General features: G+C 47.8%; 1 long non-coding RNA gene across 3 annotated transcripts; it reads left to right on the plus strand.

Annotated features, from left to right (window-relative positions):
* Window positions 1-12,154: 12,154 nt before the first annotated feature.
* Window positions 12,155-20,263, plus strand: LOC127665770 (uncharacterized). 3 transcript variants are annotated; one of them, XR_007973501.1, is made up of 4 exons: window positions 12,155-12,319; window positions 17,056-17,144; window positions 19,037-19,158; window positions 19,761-20,263. It is a non-coding gene; the product is annotated as an uncharacterized LOC127665770 (long non-coding RNA). The 3 variants fall into 3 exon arrangements; XR_007973500.1 differs by lacking the exon at window positions 19,761-20,263 and adding an exon at window positions 17,910-18,070 and having other exon boundaries at window positions 19,037-19,538; XR_007973499.1 differs by lacking the exon at window positions 19,761-20,263 and having other exon boundaries at window positions 19,037-19,538.
* The last annotated feature ends 1,842 nt before the right edge of the window (window positions 20,264-22,105 follow it).

Here is a 22,105-nt window from a genome sequence, read left to right on the forward strand (position 1 = left end):
CCAAACGAGCTTTGCTGAGAGTGGACCCAGCGCAGAAGCCAGCCAGAGCCTTGCCGGTTGGCAGACACTCGTCTCAGGCAAATGTAATTAAAGGCAGCAGCAAGTGAGTGCCTATTAATTTTTCATTAGAAAAGTCAAAGGCAACCTCCTTGGAAGGCAGCGACATCGAACTTCAGATTTGGCGGTAAAAGACTGGGTTTCCCCACTGTGGAAGTGCCCGCCCCGAAAGTACACACTTAGGCTCTCACATAGAATGCCCACAGCTTCCTTAGTAAGCACAGAACAGAAAGGATCCGAGGCCAAGATCTTCAGAGGTCTTTCTGTTCTGTTTCCTGTGTCCATTTATTTTGATGATTATCATGTGGACCTGGTACCGGATATCAGCACCCCAGGCTGTGTCTCCTTAAATTATGCTTTATATATTACTTTATAGTTTGAGCCCTATTTTAGATATTGGGAAAGGGTGGGGTGCCATTAAAAGCTCTCAACAGAGCCTAATCTTTAAGATGTTTGTTCCCTAAGTGGGGTTTAGAGCAGGAAAGCCAGGACTGTACAGAGAAACCCTGTCTCGAAAATAACACCAAACAACAAAAATGGGGTTTGGGGGACATACTCTGAGCGAAGTGGAGTGGAGTTGGTGGGGGTGGGGTGGGGGGTCGTGCTAGCAGCTAGCTCCTGCAGGACTGACTCTGTGGGGCTGACCCTGAGGTCAACTCCAGCCCCACCTTTCTTCCTCCTCCTCCTCCTCAGACCTCCTTACTAAGGCTTTCCACCTGAAGGCAAAACATGCGTCCACACAGAGGTGACTTCAGGGGATGAGCACTAAACTAGGAGTCCGAACAATTGGAAAATCTCTCCAGCTTGCTAAACTCTCTTCCCTGGGGGAGATGAAAACAGCCCACCCTTCTCATAAGTTTGTCCCAGTGACAAACTGAGGCATGATCCTTCAAACTTCACTGGGTAAAATCAGTGAGTTTATTGTGTTCCTTACAGAGCATAGGTGAGGGGGTCACTACTGGAGTGTGGGTGCTTCCCCACCAAAGCCTATCTTGGAAAGTCTTTACCCAGAGGGAATGATGATGTTCCCATAGTCACATAGATGGACCCTCACCCGCTCCTGTAGGCTTCCGTGAGTTGTATACACTGGCCCCTCCTCAAGGCCACATGCATGCACAGGTAGTGAGCAATAGCTGGAAGCAGAGAGGAGGAGGGTCTCATGCCCCTCCCCAGTTCTCTGGGAAGGGTGTACATTGTCAACAAGTCCACCTGGGATGATCTTTTGCAACCGGGCACAGCTGACTGCCCCAAGATGGTGGTTGTTTGTCTTAGAGGATAATCCTGTAAAACCCAGCTCTCCTCTAGTTCCAGCTGTGCGGCCTCAGAACTGCTCCGAGCCAGCAATGCTACCTCCCGTGATGACTTGTTCCCAGGAAGACAAAAAAACGACAGAAAGTCCTTTTCAAACGATTCCCCCTGATGTCAAGTGGGAAACATTCTTAATAATAATGAACAAATAAATTCACTCTCGGCAGATCCGAATGTTTGTTGTCTAGGCTGGAGTGAGGTGCAGTTCTAGGTCTCCCAGCTCTTACATACATTTATAGAGGACTGTGATAAATATTTTCATGTCTGTACTGAGTGTGTAGCCACCCCTCTAGTAGCCTAGAGATCTGCTCTTTCATCTTCTGTGTTCAAAGCAAGGCCCCCAGGGTCTTGCAGATGAAGTCTCTAGTTCTAAAAGATCTTCCTGCTTCCAGGATGCTAACAGCCGGCAGCCTGACTGCCTGCCTGCCTGCCTGCCTGCCTGCCATGCCTACTGGCGGACTGTGCTGTGTCCTCCCTCAAGCGTGGGCGGTGATTAGAGTGCCCTGGAGGGGCCAGAGTGGCGTTAAGTGTTCTTTCTCCTCCCGGTGGCCTCTCTGCTTAGCCTTGGAGTGGTCCTGCCCAGGCTGAGCACAGATGACTCTGCCTCTGTGAGGAGCTGGCAAGCCAGGCTGGGTGAGAGACTGCTGGGGCTGGCTGACCTTCCCCCAGACCTAGGTAATCTCTCTCCCTGGCAACAGGCTGGGCCACTGAGGGACTGTGACAGATTGCAAAATCCTGGGGCTGGGCTTTCTAGAATTACCTTCAAAGAGAAAATAATATTGATTCTTCATGTTTGCATCGTGTTTTGCTTTGGTTTTTGTTTTTTTTTTTGGTCTTTTTTTTTTTTTTTTTTTTTTTTTTTTTTGCTGTATGGTTTGTTTGTTTGTTTGTTTGTTTGGTTTCTTTCTTTCTTTTTTTTTTTTTTTTAAAGAAAGAAAGCAAAGCTTAAAAACTGTCCAAGAAAGGGGTAAGTCTAGGATTGCCTGGTGGAGACCGAGCCAGGTGCATGAGGAGAACCTCTGCTTGTTTATTCAACAACATGGAGAAGATTAGAAGTGATTTTCCCCATCGGTGAAAGAGAAAGAAGAGATCTAGCTTAAGATCACACAGAAGTGGGAGAAGAATTTGTCTCGACAATTTTTTCTTTTCATCTCGGTCATTGCAGAGTAGGCAGAGAGAATGAGGCTGAGGGGCCTGGAGGTTTGCTGCGTGAACCTGAGAGCCTGTCATGGAGACACACTGGGTCCTCAGTCTCACTGCACACATAGGGAGATGTGCTCATTTGCATATTGGAAACAGTGAGGAGGAGGAGGAGGAGGAAGGAGCACAAGGCATGAGAAAAACAAGCATCCTTTTGAAAGGTTCTTTCTGTTACGATCTTTGACCAAATGAGCAAATTCAAGAGACTGGTGTGGATGGGGACAGCACCTGATGCCAGGAAAGGCTCAGCAGGATTTGGATTTTTCAAAGAGAGAATCATCAACGCAGACTAGGGGCCACATGCAACCCACTGGCTGTTATTATAAATAAACTTGTATCAAAACAGCCACATTACTTAGTGTGTCAGCAGCTTTTGCACTGCAATGACAGATCTGAACTTATGTGAGAGCTCTCATAACCCATAAAGATTAAACCCGTTAGTATCTGATGTTTCCAGAAAAAAAATAATCTGAACTTTGCCTAGTGCCATACACTCAAAAAAATTATTTTCATTAGATCTAAATGTGAAATATAAAACTTCTAGAACAGAACAAAGCACATCTTTGAGTTAGGCAAAGATTTCCTTGACAAAACACTAAAAACATAGTTTATCATCTTTTCTAACTATTCATTATTATTAAATACTTTAAAATTTTATTTGTTTAGTGTAGGGGGCACACGTACCTTGGAACACATGGGGGTCAGAGGTCAACTTGAAGGAGTCTGTCATGCGAGTGCTGAGGAGCGAACTCCGGCTGTCAGGCTTGGTGGCATCCGCCTTTACCTTCATCTCACTGGCCTTCAGTAAGTCTGACTGCATGCCTGTGTGCCACGTATGTGCAGTGCACACAGAGGTTTGAAGAGGGTGTCAGATCCGCAAGTTACACATGGTTATGAGATGCCAGGGGTGCTGGGAGTTTAGTCTAGGAAGAGCAAACAGTGCTCTCAATGGCTGAACCATCTCTCCAGGCTCCTTCACAGTATCGATGGGTTAGACTTTATTAATACAAAATGCTTGGCAGCCAGACCCAGCGCTTGCACCTTCTAGTTTTATGTCAACTCGATACAAGCTAGAGACACCAAGAGGCAGCCTTGGGTGAGAAAATGTCTCCATAACACTGGGTTGTAGGCAAACCCAAAGAGCATGTTATTAATTAGTGATTTATGTGGGAGGGCCCAGCCCACTGTGGGTGGTGCCATCCCTGGCTCGGTGTTCCTGGGTTCTATAAGAAAGCAGGCTGAACAAGCCAGTAAGCAGCACCCTCCATGACCTCTGCAGCAGCTCCTGTCTCAGGTTCCTGCCCTGTTTGAGTTCCTGTCCTGATTTCCTTTGATGATGAACAGTGATGTGGAAGTATGAGTCAAATAAAATCTTTCCTCTCCAACCTGCTTTTCATTGTGATTCAGCAAACAAACAAACACTAAGACAGTGGTCCACTGGTGTAACCTTGGAGCTGAGGGAAAACCAGGGAGGTCAAGAACTGCAAAGTGGCCAGGTGGTGGTGGTGCATGCCTGTAATCCCAGCACTCTGGGAGGCACAGGCAGGCGGATTTCTGAGTTCGATTTTGTGATTTTGCTACTGTTATGAATCCTAATTAAATGTCTGTGTTTTCCGATGGCCTGGGTCGACCCCTGTGACAGGGTCATTTGACTCACAAAGGGGTCCAGACCCACAGGTTGAGAGCACTCTGCTCTATGCAGCTCTGCTCACCTCAGATTCACATTGACCCGTCTGCACATATTAAAGGAATCCACCACCATGCCTGGCCTCCTGCTTCTCTTCTTGAAGACCTGAACTGGATCCTAGCACCTCGTCAGGTGGCTTAAATGAGGGGCTGAGGAGACACCTCAGTGTTTTCTGTGTACGATTTCCCATCACCCACACAGAAAGTAGGCACAGTGACACTAGTTTGTAAATCCAGCTCTGGGGAGGCAGAGACAGGTTGATCACGAAGTTCATTGGCCAGCCAGCATAAGCTAGTCAGTCAGCCCCAGTAAGAGAACCTGTCTCCAAAACCCATGCTGGACAGCTCCTGAGGAACTACACCTGAGGTGACTTTTGGCCTCTGCACACAAATCACATGGATGACAAGGGTTTGCAGTGCCCATAAAGAACTTGCCAAACTCAATAAGAGTTAAAAAAAAAAAAAAAAAAAAGAAAGAAGCCAACAAGGTAGACAGAGGCATATAGATCACGTAGATAATATGAAGTCATGAAAAGCTGTTCTACACCATCTGTCTCAAGGGAAAAGCAAAGCAAATCACATGTGAGACCCCGTGCTCTTATGAGAACCCTAGAGGAAGCATACAAGCGCTCAACAGGGTGTGAGCCTCTAGAGCGCGTATGCATCGCTGACAGGGTTGGGAAACGGTACAACCACTTTGGGACTCAGTATCACAGTTTCCTAAAAAGCTAAGCATACACATTTGATGTAATCTACCCATCTTAGCTAGGGTTACTATCGCTGTGATAAAACCCCATAACCAAAGCAACTTGGGGAAGACAGGGTTTACTCAGCTTACATTTCCACCTCACAGTTGAGCATCACAGGAAGTCAGGACCGGAAGCTGGAGGCAGGAGCTGATGCAGAGGCCATGGAGGGGTTGCATTTGAATGGCTTGCTCAGCCTGCTTTCTTATACCATTCCAGGACCACCGGCCCAGGGGTAGCCCCTCCCACAATGGCTAGGCCCTCCCACATCAATCAGTAATTGCAAAAATGGCGTACAGTCTTGCCTGACCTTATAGAGGCATTTTCTCCGTTGAGGTTCCCTCCTCTTTGATGTCTCTAGCTTGTGTCAAGTTGACATAAAACTGGCCAGGATATCATCCAATCCAGCTCAGGTGTTTAGCTAAGAAAAGAGAAAGCACGTAAGCGTATATCCACGCAAAGACGTCTGTGCTGTCCTGATGAGCATGGCTGGCTTCCAAAGACCTCTGAGATGATATTTATAGCAGTTCTATTTACAACTAGAAACAATCCAACTCTCCATAAACAAGTGAACAGCAAACAGACTGAGCTGGGAAGGTGGCTCAGTGACTGAACCACTTGCCCGATGCCTAAGTTCTGATCCTTAGAGCCTTCTAATATATATATATATATATATATATATATATATATATATATATATATCATATATATATATCTCACATATATATATGTATGTATATCATATATATATAGATATCTACCATATATATATATATATATATATCAGGTTGCCAAGCTGGATGGCAAATGCCTTAACCCTATGAGCCATCTCACTGGCCCCTTAGAAAATATTTTTGAGGGTAGGCAAGATGGCTCAGTGGGTACTTGCCTTGTGTACCTGGTGACTTCAGTTCAACTCCCACAACCTGCGTAGAGACAACTCCACAAGAATGTCCTCTGACTGTCACACGTGCTTTGTAATGTTGCTCATTCTCCCCACACCTAAACATAAATGCAAAAAAACCCCAATAAAATGTTTTTCTATAAAGATTGCATCTGTTAAATTAAAAGGTTTTAATACAGCAAAAGAAACAAGCCACAGAATGAAGAGACAGCCTGGGAGAAAACAACAGACAGACTTCGAGAAAACCTGTGCCCACTCTTCATCTGACAGGGCATTAATATGCACCATATATTAAGAACTTCAAAAAGTAAATATCAAAAGCAAAAATGATCTGATCAATAAACAGGCAACAGAATTGACAATTTTGCAAGGACATATAAATGGTGGGGCCTGAGGGTATAAACTCAATAGGGCATAAGGCTCTGTGTTCAATCCAGAGAGAGAGAGAGAGAGAGAGAGAGAGAGACAGACAGACAGACAGACAGAAACACAGAGATACAGAGACAGAGAAACAGAGACACAGAGAAACAGAGACAGAGAGAAAAAGACAGACAAAAGAGACACAGAGAGAGAGACAAAGAGACACAGAGAAAGAGACAGAGACAGAGGAACAGAAAAAGACAGCAACAGAAAGAGAAGAGAGAATGGAGACAGACAGGGAGATAGAGAGATACACAAAGAGATACAGAGACAGAAACAGAGAGAGGAGAGAGATAGAAAGAGAGGAGACAGAGAGTGTTTTAAGTCCATTGAAAATAAAAAAGAAAGATGAAAGAAGGAAGAAAGAAAGAAGGAAGGAAGGAAAGAGAGAGAGAGAGAGAGAGAGAGAGAGAGAGAAAGAAAGAAAGAAAGAAAGAAAGAAAGAAAGAAAGAAAGAAAGAAAGAAAGAAAGAAAGTGAAGAAAGAGCCAGCAGTGGTGGTACACATCTTTAATCTCAGCTCTTAGGAGGCAGAGGCAGGAGGATTCTTGTGACTTTGAGACCAGTCTGGTCTACAGAGGGAATTCCAGGCCAGCCAGTATCTTATCGCAGAAAGGAAAAGGTAATAAATAAATAGCAAAATCTTAGCTTTCAGTGAATTGTACATCAAAATATATTAAGATCTAGGGTGGAGAGATGGCTCAGTGGCTGCTCTTCCAGAGGACCTGGGTACAATTCCCAGCAGCCATATGATAGCTCAAATCCATTATAACTCCAATTCCAGGGGATCCAATGCCCTCTTCAGGTCTCCTTGGGTGCCAGGCATGCATGTGGTACACAGTCATACATCCAGGCAAGTTACCCACATATACAAAATAAAATTATTAAATTTAAAACGTTTTTAAAATTAAAATTTTCCATCTCTCCTCAGTCAGGACGGTTATTATACAAGAAAGGGTGGAAGGGAGGGAAGGAGAAGGGGGGAGAGGGAGGGAGGAGGGAGAGATGGAGGGAGGAGGGGGAGAGAGGGAGGGAGGAGGGGGAGAGTGAGGGTGGAAGGGGGAAGAGGGGGAGAAGGAGGGAAGAGGGGAGAGGGAGGAAGGAAGGGGAGAAAGGGAGGGAGGAGGGGGGAGAGGGAGGAGGAAGGGGAGAAAGGGAGGGAGGAGGGGGAGAGGAAAGGAGAGGGAGGAGGGGGAGAGAGGGAGGAGGGGGAAGAGAGGGAGGGAGGAGGAGGGAAGGGAGGAGGAGGGAGGAGGGGGAGAGGGAGGAGCAGATGCACGATCAACAAAGGTGAAGAAGGAACTCTAACAGCAAGCAGGAGACATCTAAGTTAGTCCTCCATGGTATGTAATCCATGGTCCAGCTGTGTTTTCTCTGTGTGCACTTCAAAGATGCGAAGTCAGCTTACTATAGAGACACCTGCCTGTCTGTGTTCACCACTGCCTGCTCCACAACAGGCAGGATCTGGACATTGTGGGATACACACCCATTGACACTTTGAGGGAGACTGAAATAAATGAGAGTGAAGTCATGTTGGTTACAGGAAAGCAATCGGAATTGGAGACCATCATGGTTAATGAAAGAACGCAGACTCAGACAGTAAAGGGTCATGTGTTGGCTCTCCCACGTCAGGAGAGGACATGGGAGTAAAGGCATCCGGATGTGAAAGGGGGGAGGAGTGGGGGGGGGAGAAAGGGTAGGAGGGGGTAAATATGGCCAAAGGACACTTCGTGCATGTGTGAACATGTAGTAAAGAAATCCCTATTTGCACAACTTTTAAAAATTCAATTGTATCTGTCCGAACATACAGATTCTTCAATGTCTATAGCATCTGTATTATATTAGGTTCTATAAAATGGAGAGTGTTTGAAGTATACAGGAGGCTATGCATAGCTCGTATGCAAATGCTACCCCACTTACATAGGGGACCTGCACATCCATAGAGTTGCATGTCTATAGAGGATCTTGGATTTAGAGCTCCATGAATGAGGGGCAGTTGTATAAAACATGTTAAAAATGATCAAATTGTTCACTTTAAGTATGGATATTTTATGTGTGTCAATTATAGCTCAATAAAGCTATGCCGTTCCCCCAGCCTTCTAATAAATCTATTTTTTTTAAAGGAAGAAAAACCCTGAGCTCTTAACTTCTTTAGACATTCTGTGTTGCTGGAAGCAGCCATCTTGCACCTAGGTTTTATATCCCTCGTTACACCACAGGCTGCCTCTCTCTGTCTTCTACAGACTTATCTTCATGCTAGCTGGCCACAGGCAGTCATCACATTGCCATGGTGTGGTGTGAAGGACCAGGAGGAGGTCTCCCACTGCCAGCAGGTCACAGCCGCCCTCCCATGCAGCGAGGGGAGAGACGCCATGCCAGCATCTCATCTCCTTGAGCTGCAATTGCTTGGCTCCGTCTTGGTCTCAGCCTCTCTGTAGGTGAGAGTTAGTTTCAGAGAATGAAGCCAATCTCTCCAGGTGACTCAGAAAGGGGTGCGTGAGATAATTCTGGAGACGGATTTGACGTGGAAGGCCTCAGCTGTGTCTATATACAGGAATTTCTCCAGCATGGGAGAATGATCTCGCCATACAATGTGAAATCCTATGAAAAGAAGCACACATTTTGTGATCATTTCCTCACAACACAACACCGCTCCTTAAGTCCTTCCTTCCTTCCTTCCTTCCTCCCTCCCTTCCTTCCTTCCTTCCTTTTTTTTTTTTTTTTTTTTTTTTTTTTTTTGTTAAGCTACTTCTAAATCTCTTAAAACCAGGACTCCTTTGATGAATCTCTTATTCCAGACTGGGAAAAGGACAAGGTGAATTTGGAATGCCTTCAGGGGCTAGAAAGCAAAGCTATTCCTGTAAGATGTTTGGGGACATACTCAAAGAACCCAGGACACTACACATCTATTAGAATGGCTGACATGTAAGGACATCAAAACACAAGGTCCCCAAAACTGCCTGCAGGCTCACTCACAGCTGTTGGCTGTGCTGTTAGCCGCAGCTCACAGAGGACCTGAGTGTGGGTCACAAATGCATACCCACTTCTCTGAGAAACTTTCCAGAAAGCCACCAGGAGAGCCACCATTGACATGAGGAGTCTACACTGCTAGCATGCCTGTGCCTGTCTAACGGCAAGTTCTCTCTTCCGAACTTCAGGGGCATGATATAAAGGGCAGGCATGGACCCTAAAAGCTTCAGGCTGAGCCCCCCTTGAAATTGTATATTCGTGTGTATATGTATGCATGTGTGCATTTGTGTGTGTGTGTATGTGTGTATCCTGAGTGTTTGAAATTGTCTCTGGGATGTCAAGGGTCCAGGCTAGTGTGTGTGCTCCAGTAGAAGAGTCCGGCCTCCCCACCTTACTTTGGCAAGTATAATTCTGCTAACTGAAGGGACGCAGAAATATCAATTAAAAGGATTTATTTATTTTATATATGTGAGTATACTGCTGCTGTCTTTAGACACACGAGATGAGGGTGTCAGGTCCTATTACACATGGTTGTGAGGCACCATGTGGTTGCTGTGGCTGCCGGGAATTGAATTCCAGACTTCTGGAAGAGCAGTCAGTGCTCTTAACCGCTGAGCCATCTTTCCAGCCCAGAAATACCAAATTTTTAACTTATCCAATTTTCCAACATAATTCTGAACTCCCAAGATCCATTACTAGAAGCTGAATAAAATCTTCACCTCAAACCCTTTGTGGGGGTTGTTTCTCAAGTAGTGCTTAGCTTCTGGGACTAGATGCCCAGCAACAGGTCATGTCTCTGCCCAGAGTGCCTGTGGACCTCCTGTCTCAGACTTCATGCTGCCCCTGGAGCGCGGGTGACTGTTAGGAGCTGGCTAACATGCCTCTTCTCACCCACAGACCTCTCTCCCCAGCCCATCGTCGCCCACCTAAGTAAACTCTTTGGAGGGCTTATGTTTCTCCAAGGCATTCACTCAGCGTTTCTTCCCCTCCCTCCAAGTTTCACATACCAAGTCTTCACCCCCAGCACCTTAGAATCGGACCTTTTTCAGAGGCAGAGGGTCTTTGAGAGAGAATCAAGCTAAAGTGACGTCATTAGGATTGGTCCTCCCTCGATATAAAATGCCTTTTCTAAGAAGAGGAAATATGGACTCAGCACAGAGGAAGGATGACATAAAAGAACAGAAGGAAGATGGTCTCTGTAAGCCAAGGAGAGAGCTAACATGGGCTTCCCCCAATGTGTCAGCATTTGATCCCAGACACCTGAGCTCCTGAAGTGTTGGACATGAGGTTTTTGTGTCCTTGGCCACCCAACCTCAGCTACCTTTGTTTACCGCTCTGATTAACTACAGGGGTTCTTTCTCTTTCATTAGCTGAGAACCCTTCATGCTCCCCTAGGGACTGCTGGCCAGTCCCCCAGCTGCTGCTGGATAGAGGAAAGGAGGTAGACGTAGTATCTCCCCGTCTTATTCAGTCACACATGCAGGAAGTCAGAGTCGAAGACTGCTCCAGACACTGAGGGGCTGAGGACCACTGTCATTGGGCAATGGGTGGTCTTCAGAAGATCATGATGGGGGGACCGCTGTCACTGGGTGATGGGTGGTCTTTAGAAGACCACGGTGCCATTCTCTCTGGTTTTGTGTATGTTGAAATTTTTCTTTATAAACTTCTGGTTATGAGCCTAGACTTTAACATCTGCCATCTCTCCAGCCCCCATCATAAACTTTGGCGGGGAAGTGAAAAACTTATCTCTCACTACTGAGGAGATTCCTATCTCTAGAGTTCCTACCTGTGACTTTAGGTAGGCCTTCTCAAGGCCTGACCAGACAGACTGCTAGCCCATAAGAATTACTTCCACGCCCCTTCTACCCAGCCCCAAGCCTGTCTCTTCATCAGCCAGGCATAGCTCCAAACACCGAAGCCTCCGCAGCACGAATACAGCCACAGCCCATAGAGCAAGGGTGACTGGCCAACATTCCATGGTCCCAAACAACACGCTAGACTTCCCAACAAGCCTTCTTACATCATGGCTGCTTTGCTGCAGCCCCTCAGACGACTCCTTTCCCAGCTCCCTGTGCTTTCCTCCTAGTTGAGTCCTCTGAGACCTGTTTTCACTTAAAATCATACACCAGGACTGTAGGGGAGTCCTGAGGTGCCCGTGGAGGCTGGGTCCCTGGGATATGCTGATATTTGTCATCTTGCCATCACTATAACAAAATACTCCAGTTAATTAACTTGCAAGTGGGGAAATGTGTCTTTTTAAAGGATTTACTTATTTTTTTATTTTATGTACATGAGTATTTTGCTTGCATATATGTATGTATATATATCCTATGGGTGCCTGGTGTTGATGAAGGTCAAAAGGGTGTGTTGGGTCCCCTGGACTGGGGTCACAGACTGTTGTGAGCTGCTGTGTGGGTGACAGGAACCAAGGCTGGGTCCTCTGCAAGAGCAGCCGGCACTCTTAGCCTGAGTCGTCTTCCAGTCCTAGAAATGTTTCTTTTGATTTAAGTTTTTAAAGATTGAGGCTGGACACCTGGCAGGGCAGTGGGGCGTCCACCCCACTGGGGCAGAAACGACTTCATTCACAAGCAATGAGAATGAGGCAAGTCCTAAACCCCAACTCAAGCCCAGAGCTGGATCTGGTGAGCAGGCGCGTTCCCGACAGCCGCCTCCTCCTTTGCAGCAGTCCGTCCTCTCCGGTGCACAGCCCGTCTGTGCGCCTCTGCTCCACTCTCCTTAAAGCCAAGCAGTGGCCGCTGCGGCCAAGCAGCCTCAAGGGCAACATGGTGTTCCTTGATAACAAGCCTCAGGAAGTCACAGTTATTATTGGCCACAGGGAGGTGGCTGAAAATTCTGGAACTTGGGCTTGCCCTTGGGCAAGCCTCTCTGGGGAACAACGGGGAAATATTTGGGGAGAACCTGGCAATCTGGGGCCCACGGGAGCAGTGTGAGAGGAGAGTAATGGGGACCTGGAGTTCTGGACCATGTCAGCAGAGCAGGCTGGTGGCGGCAGGAAGCAGTACCTACAGGTACTCCGGACCCTGTGTTCTGGAGACGCCCCTGAGGAAATCTTTGGTGCCTGTAGGGCACGCCGCCATGACTGTTTCAGGCTCGCTCTGAGAAAGCAGGCAATGTCTCTTTCTTTCCTACTCCCAGCCTGACGCTGCCAGTGCTTGATGACATTGTAGGGAGAGGAAGTGCCAAGCGTTGAGCTAGGCAGGCAGTGGAGGAACAGCCGCTATCAAGAAGGACCGCATCCATTCCTGAGTAGCTTCTAGTCGCACGCTGCCACGACCGACCTTCACCCAGTGCTCAGTGTTGTCAGACTCTGTTCCGGCTTCATGGCATGGTCTCATTGAAGCCTTAGATTAACTCTGAGCTGGGGACATTAAAATCCCCATTTTACATTCAAGAGGAAGGAAGCTCAGACATTAAAGGGACTTGTGGGTAGCCCCTGGGAATTTAATCTTCCCGCCTCCTTGTCTTCGTGTGCATCTGAGATGGGAGTCTTGCTACACAGCCCTGAATGGCCTGGAACTCCCAATGGAGACAAGACTAGCTTCAAAATTGCACCAATCCTCCCGCCTCTGCTGCCCAAGTGCTGGGGATGCAGGCATGTGCCAAACCTGGCTTTGTCTTCACAGTCTCATGGAACCCTTTGCTATTTCTGTGCAGACTGGAGTTTTTGATGGGCTCGGAATGGGTAGAAAGGGGCAGAAGTATATGGCCTGTAGCCTCGGAGAGTCAGTTACAAAGAGACAGTGGCCTGCTTGTGGGTGCCCTCTTGGGTTACTCAGCTGGGGAAGCCAGCTGCCATATCACGAGCCAGCTTGTGAGGAGATGACCAGGTGACAGAGCTTGGAATTCGTTTCCCCAGCTGAGCTCTGAGGTGACCATGACCTTGTGAGACTCTCCCCCCGGCCCCCACCACACCCTCATGCCTGCTAAACTTCTCTCAGATTTCCTTAGCTAATACATGGTGCTGAGCTAAGGTGCTAGGTAGCAAGAGGCAGCTAACATATCTGCCTATGCCCTTGCAGCCTGTCTGTGGTAAGGCAGGCTCAGGCGAGCCTCACGGCAGAGTTCAGGATGCTGTTTATTCTGTGGTGCTGGACTCAGACTCCAGACCATCGCAATGCTGAGCTTCCGTAGAGCTACGCTCCAGCCCTTCAAAGCCCACGCCTCAGTTACTCTATCATAGCACAGCCGAAATGTGAAGAACGGCATCCCAGCCTAAGTGAAGATACACGGAAGAACAAAGAGACCTGCTCTGTGCCTCAGTTTCCTCATATGCAAATCGGCTGATGTTGATAGTAACCACATTCATAAAGTTGTGGTGACATGGAGACCTTAGCAGACACTGGATAGTCAGTAAGAATGAACTATTTGCTGGACCCAGTGGCAGTGCCTGTGACCTCAGCTGAGACAGACAGTGAAACCCCAGGTAAATAAGGGGGAAAAAGAGAATTCATTAGTGTTTGATCTAATTTTTAAAGATTTATTTATCTCTATGTTAAATGTATGAGTGTTTGCCTGCATATAGATGTACACACACACACATACACAACACACCATGTGCGTGCCAGAGGAGGACATTTCCAGACATTTGTGAGCAGCTATGTAGGAGCTGGGAACCAAGGCCGAGCCCTCTGCAGGAGCAGTCAGTATTCCTAAGTACCAAGCCCCAAATCAGTTATTGTTAGTATTAGATGAAGTAATGTACACAAAGATGAAGTGAGTTAACATGGGCCTACACCCCTGTGGAAGACCAGTGCTTTCATCTACGCGGTGCTGAATACAATGCTGCTGTCGCCGTGGACAGGACTAGGCGAACTGCAGGATGCCTATACTAACCCTTTATAAATGGCTGCGCAGTGAGGGGCACACTCCACTCAGGATACATACATGATACATACATACACACATACCTACACATATACATTTACATACATGTATACCTGGCACACTCCACTTGGCATACATACACATACACACACACACACACACACACACACATACATACCTGGTACACTCTACTCAACATACACATGTACATATATACATACATACATGCCAACATACATACATACCAACAAACATACATACATACATACATACAAACATACATATCTGGCATACTTGACTCAACAAACATACATACACATACAACACCTACACACATATATACATACATGCATATATGGCACACACCACTAAACATGTATACATATGTACATGTATACACACATATACATACCTACACATATGTGTGTAGGTATATGTATGTATGCATGCATGCATGCATGTACGTATTGACTAATGCTCTCAAGGAGGCATGTGGAAAGTGAGTAACCAGGAGGTGCTGTCCCAGCAAACTCTGTTGATCCTACTCCCTAAAGTCACCCCTCAATCCCCTGGTGTGGGGTGTGGGAACCAGTTGGGGATTGTGGGTGGGGAGGGTAGAGGAGCTCCTGGGAAATCTGCGAGGAGGCCTGGTCCTGCAGAACCCACTCAGGCCCTGCACCGGCCACCAGCAGGACGTTCCACCCTCTGCAGAGAGGATTCTGTTAACAATCTCAAGGAGGAAATTCTTCCCTGGGCCTCCCAGAGCCCTGGGGCAGGAGACTTAATGAGCCCCAGCACAAAGGGCACTGCGACTCCATTCCAGTTGGCTCTTTCTTGCAATTGCGCTGTGTGCGCTCCATCTGCGCTCCAAAAGAAATAAATGAGTAAATAACACGGGAAAGATGGGCCGGACTCCACGGCTCTGTGTGGGGATGGTTGGGAAAACGTGATGACCATCTTAGTTCAAAGATCTGGAGATTTGCGAAACATGTTTGTACAAATCCCTTTGCCAACTTCTCGTTGAGTTCTTTTGGCACCTGAAGTACCAAATATCATAAAGAAGAAAATCAGAACCACATAGCCACCAACGGGGCTGGAACACACTCGTGAAAATACATCTTTGAATCAGACATGGTGGCGCCATTTGGGGAGGTCTCAGCTGTTTCAGAGGCTGAAGTACGAGGGTTGTGTTCACCAGTTCGAGACCAGCCTGAGTAGCATAGTGAGCCCTCCACCTTTAAATCAAGCAATTAACAGAATCTCCTCAGAACATAAACTTTATCAGTTTTCATTTCGGTCCAACAAGGTTGCCAGTAGATGTCATATCAGGAAAGATGCGGGCTGAGGTCCTGTCTAGGGGAGGTCATTTCCCTTGGCTGCAGTCTCTTTATCCAAAAAGTGTTCCATCTGACCTGGTTAGGGGTTTTCAATCTGGGTTCCTTGCACCTTCCCACCCACCTCTTAGGGCAACCAGAGCTGCCCCCATTTCACCAGTCTTACATTTTAGAGTTTGGAGTCTTGCTTTTTCTGGAAAAGGGATTTTGCTACTTAGAAAACAGTAACAACTTGACACAGTGTTCACCCCTCCCCCCACCACCCAGCCTCTGGTTTTTTGTTTGCTTTGTTTTGTTTTGTTTTTGTTGAGACAGATTATTATGTGACCTCAGCCAGCCTGGCTCTTACTGACTCAAGACAACCTCCTGCCTCAGCCTTGGAAATGCTAGGTTTAGAGGTGTGTGCCACCACCCCTGGTTTCAAGAGCCACTTCACTGACTGATCTCTAAGCTCTCTCGTGCTTCCTCATGCTTTCTCACTCCGAGGAGAGTTGGACTTAAAATGGCATCTGAAATGTAGGATCCAGGCTCCAAGAACTTCCCTGACCACAAAGAGCGTAAGAAATTCCCTGTGACCGCCCGAAAGGAAGGGAAGCTGTGGAATTCTGCTCTGTGGAGACCTTTTGGGTACCGGCTGGGGCCGATGGGCGGATTCCATGACTGGAGAATTCCACGGGCCCGTGAAATTCCTACAAGGGCCGAGCAATTCCTAAATGGGGAAAGGCCTTGCAAACCTCAAGCAAGGCTGTTCCTCAGTTTCTTCCTTTCCCTGGCATGCACCCCTCCCAGCCTTCCAACCCTCGATGTTTACTGAGCGTTCTGTCTCCAGCACATCAAAGCCAGCTGGAAGGCAGAGGCACAAGGCAAGCCCCCTATGGAGATAAGGGAGGGGACACACACCTCACGCCTCACAGGCGCCTTCAATTGCACTGCGTGAGCGCTGATGGAAAAGAATACAGAGACACGGGGTGGGGGTGGGGGTGGGGGGTGGGGTGGGGGGTGGGGTGGGGGGGTGGGGGGTGGGGTGGGGGGTGGGGTGGGGGGGTGATGGCTTGGAGGTAAACCGAGATGGTACTGAGTTAGGATTCCTTGAGATAGATCTAGGGCTGGAGTAAACCTGGAAGAGTTAACTAGGAGAGGGACAGAGAGGCCAAGCCAAGGTTAGGCTTGGGGTGTGGGAGACAGAGCCCAGTCCCAGCACCTCACCGGAAGCTGTCACTGCAGCATAGTGAGCGCAGGGCATCATGGACCATGTGCCTCTTGGACAGGAATACTTAATGTTTGGTCCTCTGCATCTGAAGCCCCAGGAGAAAAGAGTGCCCCAAATCCTGACAGGCCTGCACCACTTGAGGGGCAGATCGAAGATGCGCGTGCTTCAGGGTGTCTGCCAGAGGCAATGCTGGAATTGGGGTGAGCAGAGTGTGGCCCAAGCCTCTGTAGGTGAACTGTCAGGTTACACAACGCCATCACTGGAGGGTCCAAGAGATGCAGCCTAGAGAGACTTTTGGGGTGTGAGGAACTGGGTGGGTAACAGGAAAAGCGACGGGTCCATGACTCCAAGTCTCCAAATGACTTCTTTCTTGCAGAGGCTGACCACTGTGGGATGACCTTCCTAAGGAGGGAGGCTAGCAGCCCAAGCCCAGAAGCGAAGAAAATGCCCAGAGTGATTTGTTAGGTAAGAATGCAGTGGGATGATGTTGCGTGTAGCTTTTGCGCTACCCGCCTTTGCTGCAGGACTGAGCCGCACTCCCAGCCCCCGACTCCCAGTTTCCCTTGAATCCATGGATAAAAGACACACACACAGTTGTTCATTTTCAATTTGCCTTCTTGGCACAATTGCTGGGCGCTACTATCTCCCGCCTGGAAAACGTGCTCGAATCATTACTCTTAGCTTTGTACCTTCCACCTGTCCTAAACTCTAGTGGCCAGTCCCATCTATGTCCTGCTGAATGCCCCTGACTACTGGCCCGTGGGAGGGGCCTGTGTGGCCACTCCCCTTTTGAGATCTCCCGTGGCTCTTCAACCTTTCTCCATCAGAAGCATGACGAAACTCTCTCTCCTTCCTCGTGTCTCCGTTTTCCTCCTGCACCTTCTGCCCAGCAAGTGGCCCAAGAAGGCAAATTGAAAATGAACAGTTGTGTATGTCTCTGTCTTTTATCCTTGGATTTAAGGGCTCTGAGACGGGGCTGGCAGCGCAGCCAGATCCCGGAACTAAGGCAGGGTAGCGAAAAGCTACACGCACAGGATGAGGGGCTGTTGGAAGCTTGAGGCTTGTTCTGGTTACGTTTCTATTGCCGTGATAAACACCATGACCTGAAGCAACTTGGGGAGGAAAGGGTTTATTTCGCCGTCCAGTTTACGGGAAGTCATGATGAGAAGTGGAGGCCATGGAGGAAGCCTCTTACTGGCTTGCTCAGCCTACTTTCTTATATACCCTAAGACCACCCGCCCAGCGGTGACACCTCCTACAGTGGGCTGGCGGCTCCTCTCACATCCATCACAATCAAGAAAATGCTCCCACCGACTGGCCTACAGGCCAATCTAATGGAGGCCATTTCAACTGCGGTTCCCTCTTCCAAGACAACTCTCGCTTGTGTCAAGGTAACGAAATCCAGTTAGCACTAGGCTGGATCTCCAGAAGCCCAGAGGCCCTGCAAGCTCTTCTCTGTTTCCTGGCGAAGCTGGCCTCACAGTGTGGCAGCAGAGCGTGCCCGGCTGTGCCCTTCGCAGCCGCTACTTCCTCTCAGCTCCCCGGGGCTAGAAAGAACCTAGAGAAGCATCTCTGTGGTGTTTGTCACTGTAGAAACCAAGGACAAACAAGACGGAGCAGGAGAGGAGGAAAGTGAGGGTGAAGAACAAGAGGGGGAATGAGCACGAGATGGATAGGCAAGGGGGGGGTGCGTGGTAAACACCCCACAGCACTAGAGTCAGACACATGGGTGGGGCGCTGAGAGACTTCCGGCCAAGCCCCAGATGTAGAGCCCGGTGACTCCTGCCCCAGGCCAGGAAATGAGAGGGAATGATTCTTGGGGAGACTGCTAGAAGTGCACACATAGGGAGCCAGTTAAATGGCATTCAGCAGAGTCTGTGTGATCCTGGAGATGGTAAGATATTGAGCCCAGCCCAGCAGGTCCTGGGGACAATATGTCTCTTACCAGCAGCAGAGGAAAGAGCCACTCTGATCAGGGGAGCCTCTCCTCTAGTGGAAGTTGGGCCAGGATCCCACCTCCTTCTCTACTGTGAGAGGAGAGGCCAGCAGTGGGGCCTGGGTGTTTTCACCTTGTTCTTATTTGGGGATAGTAGAGACTTAGGCAGTATCACTAAATGAAGGTAATTATATGAAGTAATTATAGACTTACCGGCTATTCTGCTGTGTGGTAACTGACCATGAAGAGCAAACAGTTTACATAAAACAAGGTGACAGACACCTCTCACTCAGCCCGGCTGAAAGACTCCAACCAGGTTTTCCTGGTCTAGGATGCTGGGGCCTGGGGTGAGCACTCGTCTGGGTATTACCAGGTAGTATTCACTTCTAGGTGTTCTTGACACTTACTTCTTGTGTTTCAGATGTCCTGCAACCCTGAGAAGCTCAGGACCTGGACCTCCTCCCTGTCCCCCGCCAAGGGGATGCTCAGCTATTCTATCGGGTCTCCTTTGTCCTCCAGGATGCCTCCTGCCTCAGTTTATCAGTTAGTATGTGTGTCCCTCCCCCATAAAGCAGCCCTAAACCAGGTTCCAGAGAGACTGAGGCCACAGGTGTCAAGAGTAAACTAAAACCTGCACTTAGGACAAGAAAATCTTCTCCGTGGTGCCATAAAAACATTATGGCTCATAACCGAGATACCTTTGTAGGGCACAGAAATCACTTGGGGGCTGGAGAGATGGCTCAGCACGAAAGAGTACACACGGCTCTTGCCAAGGATGGGAGTTAGGCTCCCAGCACCCACCATGGATGGCTCGCAGCTGTCTGTAATTCATTCCAGTGAATCTGACACCCTCTCTTGACCTCTTTGAGCACCTGCATATGTGTGGCACACACACACACACACACACACACACACACACACACACACACGAATCAAAACAAAATATCTTCAGACACACCAGAAGAGGGCATCAGATCCCATTACAGATGGTTGTGAGCCACCATGTGGGTGCTGGGAATTGAACTCACGACCTGTGGAAGAACAGTCAGTGCTCTCAACCTCTGAGCCATCCCTCCAACCCCCTAGAAGCATTTTTAAAAATGAAAAAAAACCAAAGTAAATAAAGTTTTGTTGTTGCTCTATAGGAGCCCACAGGCTGATAGAAGGAAACAGCCTCATTCCAGCTCAGGGACAGCACCAGATAATGCCGGGAGGCTTCACAACTGCACAACGTTGTGGATAGCTGTGGATGTGCAGTCTCCTTTGCTTGTGTGAGAGAAGGCATGCAGAGACCATTGGGACCAACTCTTAGTGGCATCTTTTGAGGTGAGGAAACAAAAAATAACGTTTGTTGAGCTCTTATATGGCAGGTCCCGAGGGCTGTGTGTGTACCATTACCCACGGTGTCCTTGCGGACACAGTGCAACACGTGTTCTGGTCCCGATTTGGTAGAAGAATAAATTGAGGAGAAGGTCTATACTGTGTCTCATGCCAAGGGATATGCACAAGGCTTGAGGTCAGCTGCAGCTGTGACTTCCACGCCTCCCCCATCATCTGACATTTTTCTCTCTACTTTCCTGTGTTTGTGTTTCCTCTGTGGTTTCATTGACCTGTGGTCAACAGCAATCTAAAAGTAATAAATAGAAAATTCTAGAAATAAACACTTCGTGAGTTTGGTTTCGTGCGTGCGCATGTGTGTGTGTGTGTGCACACATGTGTGCACATGTCTGTGTGTATAGTTTGGTGTTGCACTGGGGCATAGAACGCAGAGCCTTCTATATGTTAGGTGAGTGCTCTACCACTGAGATACTTCTAGCCTCTTTCATTCTCTATTTTGAGAAGGAAGTAGGCCAGGCATACTTTGAAATTTTGATCCTCCTGCCTCTAAATTCTGAATAACTGGAATTACAGGCTAGCACCTCCAGGTCTAGCTACCATACTTTTAAAATTGTTCTTATTCATAATAGAAAGTTGAAATCTTGTGCCTCTCCTCCTCCTCCTGTCTTGCCAGGCTATAAATGCCATCCCCCTTGTACAGTGTATCCTCCCTGTCTGTCCCTACCCTCCCATAACTTATCCATAGACATCTAACTTATCAGACAGACTTTCAAGAAATCTAGTACTAAAGTAGTACTTATTTTACTTAGCTTCAGGGCATAAGAATAAAGACACCGGCACTTTTATTACATTTCTGTTTTACTATGTTATTTTTGTTGAATTCTTACTGTGTCTCATTTATAAGTTAACCTTCATTATAGATATGCATTTACATGAAAAAGTAGTATATATAAGGTCATGGATTCAGGTGACTATGGGCCCCTGCTACCCAAGACTATGGGTCTTAAAATGTATCTTTCACAAATAAAGGGGGATAACTATGTTTGGAAACGAAGTGATCTTAACCTTTGTGTCTGTTGCAGTGATAAAGTGCCCTGACAAAAGCAACTTAGGGGAGAAAGGGCTTATTTAGGTTCACAGTTCAAGACACAGTCCATCATGGTGGGGAAATCAGGCAGCAGGAGCTGGAAGCGGCCCGCCATAGCGCTCCCAGCGTTAGAGAGCAGAGGGCAGTGTGCGTGTGCATGTGTGTGCGTCCGTGCATGCGTGCGTGCGTGGTGTGTGTGTGTGTGTGTGTGTGTGTGTGTGCTAGAGCTCACTTTGCCTTCTCCAGTTTATACAGTCCAGATTTCCCTGCCCTGGGCATGGTCCTGCCTATAATTAAGATGGGTTTTCCCATGTCAACTGACACAAGGCAACTCCCACCAGAAGGCCCAGTCATTCATCTCCCAGGTGATTCTAGATTCTGTTAAGTTGACAACAAACACTAGCTACCACAGAGGTCTATAAATATCATTAATGACTGAAAATTTATTTTTGCATCTTAAAAGTATAGTGACCCCATGAGCCCCAGAGACTGGTACTTCAGCTACAAGTACAATAGCAGCCACATCCAGAACTCAAGTTCCTTCCTCTTGGGTAGGGCTAAGCAAGATGATCAAACAGGGAACGTAGATGCCTTTTGGAGCTGATACGGGGGGCTCCATGTTTCTCACAGGTAACACAGAAGGCTCATTCCTGAAATTCTTGCCTTCTCTTAGTTATCAAGAACTTGACTTGAAGCCCAGAGGGGCAGCCTCCTCACACTCAAGCACTTACTGATACCTTTTCTGTTCGGGCCATGCTGTCACTGATGGGCATTGGTGACCAACTGGGTCAGTGTAGCTGGAAATCATTCAAGGTGTCACAAGGGTCAGAGAGCTCACGCTGGGGTTTGCAGCCACGTAAACACAACCCGGCTAGTGAACTCACAAAAGGCACAGGTTCTAGAAGACTTGGCTCTGCAACTCAAAAAATTCCCAACTTTGGGTAGGTTTTAACGTTTCTGTGCCTCAGTGTCCTCATCTGTAGAATGGGAGTCTGACAGAACTGACTTTGTAGGATGTTGGGAGAGCTAGCTAAGTTAATATTTACAAGGACCACATATAGTGCT

Source organism: Apodemus sylvaticus, chromosome 15 (assembly GCF_947179515.1).
Source record: "Apodemus sylvaticus chromosome 15, mApoSyl1.1, whole genome shotgun sequence".
Taxonomy (NCBI): Eukaryota; Metazoa; Chordata; class Mammalia; order Rodentia; family Muridae; genus Apodemus; species Apodemus sylvaticus.